General features: G+C 37.7%; 1 protein-coding gene across 1 annotated transcript in view; it reads left to right on the top strand.

Moving 5' to 3' along the window:
• FoxP (forkhead box transcription factor P) overlaps positions 1-11,046 on the top strand; it is a 302,737-nt gene that overhangs the window by 154,757 nt on the left and 136,934 nt on the right. The gene's annotated exons all lie outside the window — the stretch shown is intronic.

Here is an 11,046-nt window from a genome sequence, read left to right as displayed (position 1 = left end):
CCCCCTCTCCCCCCTCCCACTGTGTCCCCGTTATTTATCCTTCGTAGAACTTAACGAGCGACTTAACGTGTCGTTGAATCAGGACAATTCTTTACATTTGAATATTCACTCGGCATTCTAATTCTCTTTGTTCGAGATATATATATATATATATGTATATTGTCCTGTTGTATTATAGAAATCTATAGAATCGCGTGTAGAGTTAGATTATCATTAGAGATTATGTTATATTATATGTTTCATAAGAATACGTGTCAAGATAAATATTTCTTACGTATACGAAGTTTCACGTGTCATTGTGCATGACTCACAATGCTCGCGGTAATCTCTGTTTGAAATCCAAACTACTTGATAATGTGCCAATATTCGCGTCATAATACGTGCAGGCCGTAGCAATTATTTTAATGTCCCCTAATGTTTGCTTATTACTTACCCTCTACCAGTCTCGTGTGCGAATCTTCTTTTTACAACGTAAATTGCACAAAGTTATTTTTTATTCGATAGTTATATTCTATATACTCGATAGATATAATTTTTATATAATCGTTTTTTACACGCGCATTACTGTTATTATAAATAAAGACTTACGTATTTTTGTAGCATGCATCGATTGAAGAAAATTAATGTGCGCGTACGTACATGCACCCTGTTTGCTTATTGAGCTTACATTTAAAGAAAAACACATTCGAAAAATATTGCTACTTATTTTAGCTTGAAGATTTCTTGAATAAAATATGTGTGAAAATTAATTTTCTTAATTTGTTGTAACAATGTCTAATATTCTAGCAAAAGTATCTAGCACGATAAGAATCCACTTAAAATCAAAAGTAAAATTGATATAAATAGTAAGAGAATAATAAAACAAAATATCTGAAAAGTATTGCTATTCATTTCAATTGTAGATTTTCCAAACAATGTGTGTATGAGAACTAATTTTTTAAAACTTGTTATAATAATATTTTGAACACAAAAGTGTTTTGCTACAATAAGAATCCATTTAAAATGTAAAGTAAAATTGATATAAGTAGGAAGAAATTAATGAAGCTATTTATTTATTATAGATTTTTTTTCGAATAATATGTGAGTATGGAAAACTGATTTTCTTTATTATACACAATATTTTTGCCATAAAAGTGTTTTTGCAGTAAGAATGCTAAACGCAAAGTAAAATTTATACAAATGGTAAAAGAATATATTTGGAAAGTATTGTTATGTATTCCAACTGCGATTTCTGAATAATGTGTGTATGAGAACTACTTTTCTTAATTCTCATTATAAAACATAGTATTGTAGACGTTTAAGTATAATAATACCTTTAAGAACGCGAAGTGAAATTTATATAATCAGCTAGAGAATGTTATGTTAATCTGATACGGTGGGCAATATACATGGAGAAATCAATGAGCCACGAATATCCGTGATTCCCAGTAATAGTTGTACTTCAACGAATGACACACTTTGTTGTTTACTTAAGGAGGATTAAACGCGCGCGGACTGTCACGCGCACGTGTGCAATCGACGCTCGTCTTCCTGATACCATCGTATCGGGCGCGATCGTTTGCAAAGTAACAAAAGCAACCGAAACCACTGACGTCAGCGTTTCCGCGTGCGTATATATACGCGAATGATGATCTCATGCGTGCATATACATACGTGTGTGCTTACCTAACCGCGGCGCAGTTCCTTTTACGCCGCTCGTACGACGGTAGTCGCACGCACGAATTGCGCTATCGCGTACATGCCTACGTGACAACGCTACGATGCAGTACGCTCGCTTGCTGCAACCACGTATGCATTTGTCAGCATCTCAAGTAATACGCAGTGATATATGTATCGCTCCTATTCGTTCTCTCTCTCTCTCTCTCTCTCTCTCTCTGCTCGCGCGTGTTTGCCAATCTTATCTGCTTAAAATCGAATCTTGCACGAGACTTTCGCGCTGCGAGGCAGGAGGTGTCCTGCTTTTGACTTTAGATTACACAAACGTAGCACGATGGAGATTTGCAGGAATTAAAGTACTAGATGTCAAGAAGGGATATTTACAATGTTTTAAAATGTGAATTATCTTTGGTTCATCGAGAGTGCATGCGTTTATCCTTTTTTAAATTGCCGACACTAATGAGGGCTAAGATCAAAGGCCAAAACGTTTATGCAAGTTTAAAGAAGATACCTTGTAGACTGTGTACCTTTTTCCTGATTTCAGCATTAGAAAAAATTAAATTGTATCAGCATCTCTCTTCAATTTAATATTTTGGAAGTGAGAAATATGATTTGAGCTACTGTATAAGTGACAACTTCATAGGAATGAGTCTATTCTTATTAATTACGTCTATGGATACTACAGAAAGGTAGCGAAATTTATACATGATACGATGGAGAGAAAAATAGTGTCTCAAGCAGAATAAACAGAGCAGTCTCTTTTAAACTACACTATAATGAATTTTCTTAATAGCAATAAGTTCTTGACAATAATTAAAGTTTAAATTATGATATTTTGCGTATTTGCATAATCGGCCCGCGAGATTTCGACCTCACAGTGCCGAGTGAGTATTCCGCGCGTCTCAATACAGCCAAAATTTCCGGTGGAAGAACGTTGATTCTCTCACACCGCCCTCATAATCTCAGGCCACGCCTGTAGTAATATGAATCGCAGCAAAAATCAGAACGGGGGTGGCTCTTAGAGCGTCCCCGCGGCAGCCCCTGGGTTTTAAGATATGCAGAGCACAACGCACGCTTTCCTAGCGAGACTATTTTAATACGAATGAGGGTGGGAGGATCAGACGAGAAGCGCGATGGTATGGCGACCGGCTCGGAAGATCTACTTCTTGATTACAGAACTTTTTACCTAATTACATAACATTGTTACCATTTACAAAGTCGCGTCGAGTCTGCGCCGGCTGACTACTAATTAGAATCCTCGATTAGCACCCGCGGCGACATCGTATTCCATTTCGATAAGTCTCGCAACATTTTACCGGTTCTCATAATAAAAGGGTTGCGAGAAACTGCGTGATAGGGTGATTTTTAATGTTGCCACGCAAATGCTAATATCTAATTGAATGCGTCATGTTTAGAATATATAATGTTCCTTCATGAGAGACAAATAAAGAAGCGAGATAGTGAACATTATCTATAATGTCTGAAACTTGATAGAAAGATTGCAAGAATTATATCATTCAGGTGCAACCTCTTATTTGAAACGATCTATATTGCAATTATTTAATTTATAATTTTTCCGCACAATTTTATCATGAGATATAGTCTTGTAACAAAATCTCTTCATTCTTATCCTGCCAATGAGACCCTCTACGTTTATTTTTACAAGAAAGTGTGGTTACAAACTATGTATATGTGACACGTGACTGACGAACTACTTTAGAGGCGATAAAAATTTGAATCTCATTTTTCAGACGTTCGCAAATAATTAGATATACCGAATTGTACCAGACTAGCGCGTTGGAACTCGCGGGGTATCAAAGGTTCAGAAAGAGTCGAATTTATCCCCGAGACTTAAGGTTCTTATCGGAAAGATGTAAGGGTCGTAGAGATAGTCATGCGCGAGGGACGAGCTCCCGACGATGCAGACATTAAGACGTCTGGTCCTCGACCTCCGGCTTCCCGTCCCGCGCCAACCCCTTGGCGAGCGCGGCCCCCTTTAGACGACGGGAGGTTTACCCCGTCTTCATTGTCCTCTAATTCTCATCTGATCCTCACATTACGTAATTTTCTCTTTATTATTTTATAATTCCCGGGTCTCGAGCCCCGGGCCCGCGTTCATCCGACTTCAGGTCCGCACGAACTCATCCCCTGCAACGCATACTAATGCACCCTGCATTTATTAATTATTCCGTGCTAGTTACCTCGGCTTCTCGTCTCGCCGTCGCAATGATAGATTAAACCACCTAGATTCGGAAGCTCCGCGATGCGAATCCCGCTCGTCACAGTGATGATACGTGCTCGGAAATTTTTTCCTTCCGCGAATCGATAGAGACTGGAGTACATCCGCTTCTTTTTAGCCATGCGCGACAATCCCAGTTACGAATTATGAATAACAACAGTGTAGATTCCGTTCAACATTGTTAATTGTTTTTCTTAAAATTAGACAAAGATAAACAATATTATTGACAATTTTCATAAATGGTCAATAATATACTCCTAATTGTTACGTTTGGAAATTTTTTAAATGTTATATTAATCGTAAGACTATATGAAGAATATAATATTCATTTGTTATAACAAAGACACAACTCAAAAATTATTTTTTTTTTGCTTGCAGAAAAGAATAAAAACGAAGAAAAAAGAACTTTAAAAGAACGTACTTGTATTTCTTTATAACCAGTTATTATACTAAAATTGCATTTTTAAATTTATATTATAAAATTTGAATAATTTGAAACATTCAAACTTATTTTTTAGAAAATTTTAGTTTTTTATTTGTGTCATTGCAGTAAATTAGCAATATACGAGGGTTAGTCTAAAAGTAAATTTTCCTATTTTCGGGAAAACGGAAAAACAAAGATTAAAAATCCGGAAACATTTGTTTTAATTCATTACACACTTTAGTTATTTTTCTATAAAATTACCATTTTTTCATGATATGTACAAGTAATATGTTAAAAAAATTTTTCTCAAATTTTTAACTTTGTTTTCTAATTTTCCTAAAGTAGAAAAACTTACTTTTGGACTAATCCTTATACGTATTTCTTATTGGATCGCACTTTTAAATTAAAAGAATTCGTTTCTTTAGACTGTTTAAGATTGCTTATAATTTGCATCTTTAAGTTTATTTGAAATTACATCTTAGAACTTACTTTGTAAGAGAACATCTGTAAAGGATTCGTTAATCGCTAGATGTTGAAGGATGAAAATCATTCACGGCGAATTCACGGTAAAACGTGCCGTCTGAATAGAAATCAAGCGGCGATCGAGCGACTTTTGACGAGCTCCTAAAACCCAGTTCATCGCCTCGTACGTGATATTTGAAGATACAAGCGACTACCCTACGCGGGGGAAGATCCCCCAAGATCTTTAGCTCCGCGGTCCTAAAGGGCCCGGCATGCCACTTGGTATGCACAGAGAACAGCCATTCATCTCCCGATCTCCAAGCATAGTCTCGACCTCCGGATATAAATTAGCTTTTGTTTAGCATTCAATGCGAGGCGCCTTTTCCGACGCGTTGGACCGATCTACTGCCGTACAACCCCCATGATTAGGCATCCACCTGACCAGCAATCCGCTGCAATTAATGTAGCTACCTGCCTCTCGGTTGAACCAATTAAACGCTTGCGATTGCCGTGAAAAGAAATTGCTCGGATGTTAAAAAGGAATTTAATTCTCGAGGGAGCGATCGGGATCGACGCGAAAAATTTGCTCCAATGTGTTTCGACAGGATAGATAGGAGGATTAGAGAAACGACCGCGACGCTAAACTAGATTAAATGAGTTTCTATATTTTTTCAGTTGGAGCACGTATATCATTATGTGAAACTTTATAGAAGAGAAGAAATGAAGTTTGGGAATTTAAAAAATAAGATTAACGAAACAAATACTCGTATTTATTAAAATAGTATTATTAATATTAAAAGAAAACGAAACACACGAATGTTGTGTGTGTTATAAATAGAATAGAATTTATTAGATAAGAATATAGTCAGGTCTCATTAATATAGGATTGATTTCGATTCAATTTACTCTTTATATTTTTATATAATTGCAAGAATTAGAAAAATATAAACAGTAAGTTAAACCGAGATTAAAGTTAATCTTACATTGATAGAACTGAATTATACTCTTTCATTAATAAAAATGTATTATAAGATTCAGGATATTTCATTTCACAGAACGGGAAGTCGTATTGATATATTTTAAAACTATATTAGGAAAAAAATTGATTTATTAAGAAAATATATATATATATTATTTATAAAATGAAGGTGGAATATACTATTTAATAATTTTACAATTTAATATATATATATATAAGTATATTCATGTAACAAAATTAGAATTTTCAGACGACACTTCCGAAAAGTTTCTTACGCCACGCCGCCGCTGAGAATATTCCCTTTAGGGTTGGCGCTATCCTTAATATTCCATAATACATCCCAGCAAAGAAGGGCGTTCAATAATCATACATCCCCTTCAAGACTCACTATCTTGCCACCTTTTCATAACGGACATAATTATTAATATTAAAATATTATGGCAATTATCTAACTTGTAAAAACTTTATGATGTAATTAAAAATTATTATCGGCTTTTATATTAATATATTTCGTTTTCGGCCGACCATGTTAAAATTACCGTGACGTTTGTTACGATTCACAATTATAAAGTAGTTGGTTATATTTCAAGAATTCCCATTGAATTCCAAAAGGATCGTGCTGTCTCTTAACTGTGCCTTCTGTTGTGAATTTTGAGAAAGAGGACTATTTCTACCGTTGGAATATTCGGTCCGAAATTCGCGCTATTTTTAATCTTCAATTACATCGAGAAAGACGTTTTCTTCATGATTTCTCGAAGCTGCTTCTCGAAGGAAGCCTGTTGATTCTGACGCCGGTAAATCCGCCGGTTGGAAAACATCGTCTAGCCGGCGTTGAACTTTCTCGATACACAAGGCAACATAGCAACACAACACGGTAAAGCACAACAAGTGGGGGGGATGCTGGGGGTGGAAAGCCCGATAGATATACAGCCACCCGTGGCAGAGAGGCGCGCGTCGCCTGCGCCACGTGCTTTTCAACCCCTCCTCGATGTTTCCTCCACCTCTCCCCTTTCTCCGTCTGTCTTCCTCTCTTTCGCTCGCTCTAAACAACCCCTCTACCTACTGATCGGCCGACCGTATACACCCCTGTCATTCCCCGCTCGTGGGAAATGCAGCCTCACCCGCGATACACCACGTGGCTGCTGCAACAGTTTCCACGCGGCGTATACGTGCGATATGAGTAAACTTCTTGATCGTATGACAATTAGCTTTTACATATTACTCAACGATTATTTATTTATTATTAATTATATCATTCACACAAGTGTGTTCGCATATTACCGTAATTTATCGTAATTTGTTTGCAACGTAAAAAATATTAACATATCAGTAAGCTAAACGTATATGATGTGTAGTTTCGATTGATAACTCGTAAATAAATTTTTAATCGAGATTTGAAAAAATCATATTACGAATAAATTACTTGATTTTTAATTTAAAGTTGTTCACTTTGTTTGAATATAAATATCGCATATTATGAAATAGTTTATATATAACATGTATAATTAAAACCTCTATATGTAAAATAATGCAGTTCTTCAAAAATCTTCGTCATTATTTCACAACAGTCCGTTATATTATCGATTCGCGGTACGGATAAAAACGCGCGCCCCGGAAGCCTTGAATAATGCGCTCTGGAAGAGCTATCAGACGCAGCGAAATGTTATACAGTGCCTGCAGGGTTTGGTTTTGCGGGTGCCCACCCCGGACTAACCTGAGGCAATCGCGGCAGGCAGGCAGTCGGAGCCAAGTTAGGTCTCTAACAACGTAACCGAGACGTGCAACCTTGTAAATAGATGTCTGGAGCGTGCCAGGAGAGCTCGTGCGTTACCTACCTCGCTACATACGCGGGCAAGAAGGGTACAACGTCACGGGGAAGTTCGCGGAGCGAGCTGAGCGAGCCGTGGCCGGGCCCCGGGTCGTTCGTTGTTGTACCTCGTCGTATATACTCAGCTTCTTATGCACGTGCACACGCATGCACGCCGGTAATTAGTGTCTTAATGAACCCCGGGTAAGGAGCTGCGCAAATAATTGCCAGCGTGCGCGATCTCACCCGGTTTCGAGCACGCTTCCCTCGGCGCCGCCGGGATGGGGGGGGGGGGGGGGGGGGGGGGGGAGTGGAAACACCGCGCGGGTTTTTAAGTGTGATTGCGTGCGCGAGGAATCGCGGAGCGTCAATTTAACGCGGCCCCGCGCTCGCAGCCACGAGGGAATGTGCGAACGCGCCGTGTCGCGTCGCGCCGATTCCTCGTGAGTGTCGCCATGGCATTATGACGTTTTAATGCGACGAAATTGCACGTTAGGAGTCTTCGACGTGTCTGCGTGTGCAATAATGTGGCGCGTTTACTGGCCGATCGCGTGCAAAGCGGATTAGACCTCGGATTACGGATGTAATGTGTTTACTGTTTCGTAAGTAAACGGTGCTATACGTGTTCCTATAAGTAAAGTATGAAGTGTTGAGCTATTTATATAATATCTAAAGATATAAAAAATATGCTTGATATATATTAACGACTGAATTTTTTTTTTATTAAGATTAACAATTTTCTTCTATTTCCAACTTCAAGTGCTTTTTAACAGAATTTTAAGTATAGCTATGCTAAGATATCTACTTCTAGGAAAAACAAAAATAAATTATGAGAAAATCCGTGTAACAAAAGTTTAATCCAATTTTTCAAAAGTCATATTTTTATACAAATTTCAAGAATATGTCAAATGATCTATTATACGATTCGTTTTACTATTTTTATTGTTACTTCATCGAGCAGAAAAACAAGAAAGACGGGAGTTCGAGACTTTTTTATGTATATCTCTAAATAATAAATTAACCACAGTTATGGATTGCAGGTTGAAACTTTGATTCGTCGAACGACGAAGATAACTGCAGTAACGATGCTTTCAGATTGTGATTAAGATTGATTCAATTTTAATCGACGTCGTAAACGGAGTCTTAATGCCTTTTTCCGTTGTTTGCGATCCCTATTCGACAAGAAGATTCTACGCGCAAAAGTTGACATTTTTGACGATACTTGGATTCTTTCCGAAGCGGAGAAACACAATGAAAGAATATTTACTGTTTTTACTGTGCATTAAGTGCAGTCTGACGTAGGTCCGGCCGCTAATGCACCACTCTTATTCGACTTGGAACGACTTTTTACTTTACGACGGACGATTTGAATTTTATATACTGCGATATTTGAATTACGATGCGACATAAAATACGATCGTTTCAGCACGCGTATGCGTTAGTAAGTGCGTTTTTCCGAGGATATTGATTTAATGGAGTAACATTCGTATAATTGTGTTGTAAATGTTAATTTGGAGAGACGTTTGTTATATTATTAATACATTAAAATTATACTTATTGGCTACATTCAGCGGAAGAAGCGGCTTTGCGACTGTTATAACATTTTTTAGTTTTTTTTATCTTACTCTTAGTTCCCCTCTCTGAACATAAATACATAAACCGCCGTATCATATCGAAGAATGTCTTACGACAATTTTGAAATTTTTTTGCTGAACGCAGCCAAAATTATAATTTTATATATAAAGCGCTAGCAATGCGATTTATGTTAAGATTTACTTCTACACATTTGATTTCTCTGAAATATGTGATTCAGAGATACTTGTAAAAATATAAAAAATGAACCACCCGTTTGTCTACCTGAGAACCCGAGGAGGAGAAAATATAAGGAGAGAGAATATAAAAGTTGCCGAAATTGTAAAAAATATGAAGTATCACGTTGATATCAACGTCACGTATTCGCTTTATTCCAAATACATGTATACCGTTAAAAATAAACGGCAGCACGTGACACGTGACGTACTCGCACATGTACTATTTCATTTTTACGCGGCACATCGCGATTTTTGTTCGCGACAGTGCTCGTTACGGGTGTCAAGTCTCGAGGATAAGGAATGTCGGCGATCTAGCAGAAACGTGTATTGATCCTTCCATTTACCGTATATCTTCGCTTTATGCTCTCTTGTACTCCATTCGCTCACTACTTTCGCGGTTTCAGATTTTTCGTTTTGTATTCTCTTTCTTTTCCCATACCATCTTTGGCTTAGCCAGTGTGGTACAAAAGTCGAGATTGATGGTCTGAGAAAATCTGAATATAGACAAGCCAATCCTGAGCCAATCCTGAGCCTTTCCTCAGGTGGCTCCATGTTTAGTTCGTTCCTTCCATATTTTATCTTTTACAATATGATGAATATCAACTTTTATCTCCCGTTTTTATTCCTCTTTACTTCGAATTTACTTTTGATCAAATGCAAGATTATGTCTCGAGAAAAGAATTTACGCATTCTGCGCGACTAACTTTAAAAAAGACAGCATAAATAATCGTATTAAGCTTCAATTGGATAAAATTAAAATTTTACACGAGGATAAGAACATTTATTCATCGTATAACCCGTTAGCTCATAGAGAATAAATAAAAAATGCGAATTAATCCTCAAAATAGCATTTGTGACGCCGCTTATTTTATATTCTTTTAGAAGAGTAGAGTTACGTGATGAACGTAAACGGCAATCTTCTTTCTCCTTGCTTTTTAATAAATCTCGAGACAGTGATGAATTATCGTTTATATAGATTTTAACAAAAATCTTTGAAAATTTGTAAGAATTGTAATAAAAATCTTTTGTTTTTATATAAAATAGGAATTTTATCGAAGGGACTCTTCTTTTCATAAAACGCAATAATATGACTTTCTTTAATTGATACTTACTTTTTAAATTACCCGGTGGATGTCAAGCGGAATTTTCGGATGTGCGTGGGAAGTTCCTCGAAAATCCATTTCACGACGTGTGTATACATTAGCACAAGAGCAGTCTAGTGTTTAATCCCGTTTAAGATTTTTATAGACCATTTCTCCCTCGCGTTATCCAAGTTTCTCAATATCGTACATAAAACGGGGGATTATTTGGCCGTATCTAATTAATAGAGGCGAACGAATGCGCGTTAAACAGCGAACGCATACGAAGAGAGACAGCCGGTTCCTCGTGAAATAACGTCGGCTACTTCCGCAGCCGCGGCGGGCTCTGATCAATACCCACGTCTTTCGTCCCTCGGTACGAGAGACGTGCACGTAGGAACATCCCGACGGTAGCCTCGCATCGGAAGGAAGTGAAAAAAGAAGAAGGAAAGCGCGCGCGGGGGAGGCGATAGCGAAAGGAGACGACGAAGAGGGGAAGAAAAGCCGAAGGATTCTGCGAGTCTGCGGTAATCGCACTTCGCCGAAGACTCTTGCTCCGTCTTTTTCCGCCTTCTACCCTCCCCCGCTC

Source organism: Cyphomyrmex costatus, unplaced genomic scaffold, assembly GCF_001594065.2.
Source record: "Cyphomyrmex costatus isolate MS0001 unplaced genomic scaffold, Ccosl1.0 scaffold130, whole genome shotgun sequence".
Lineage (NCBI taxonomy): Eukaryota > Metazoa > Arthropoda > Insecta > Hymenoptera > Formicidae > Cyphomyrmex > Cyphomyrmex costatus.
The sequence above is the reverse complement of the archived record's forward strand: the minus strand, read 5'-3'. Positions and strand labels throughout refer to the sequence as shown.